We start from the raw sequence: 255 nt of genomic DNA, 5'->3' as shown, positions 1-255 counted from the left end.
GTGCGGGTGGGGTGCGCGGCGGGCATGGGGGCCTGCCAGTAAGCCTTGCCCAGCAACCTTCCCGGGCCAGGCTGAGGATGCACGTGGCCATCAACCTTTCCCTGACTGCTGTAATAGGAAACCTGGTAGGAGAAAATCAATCTAAAAGAGTACAAGCTGCATCCCTCCAGTGCTCTTGCATCCTCCCACCAGCTGGGATTTAAGGACAAGGCAGAGCAGGGGACTCCTTCCCCATGAGCAGGCTCTCAGGGAGAA

This window comes from Phaethon lepturus, unplaced genomic scaffold (assembly GCF_000687285.1).
Source record: "Phaethon lepturus isolate BGI_N335 unplaced genomic scaffold, ASM68728v1 scaffold26868, whole genome shotgun sequence".
NCBI lineage: Eukaryota > Metazoa > Chordata > Aves > Phaethontiformes > Phaethontidae > Phaethon > Phaethon lepturus.
This window is presented reverse-complemented; position numbering follows the sequence as displayed.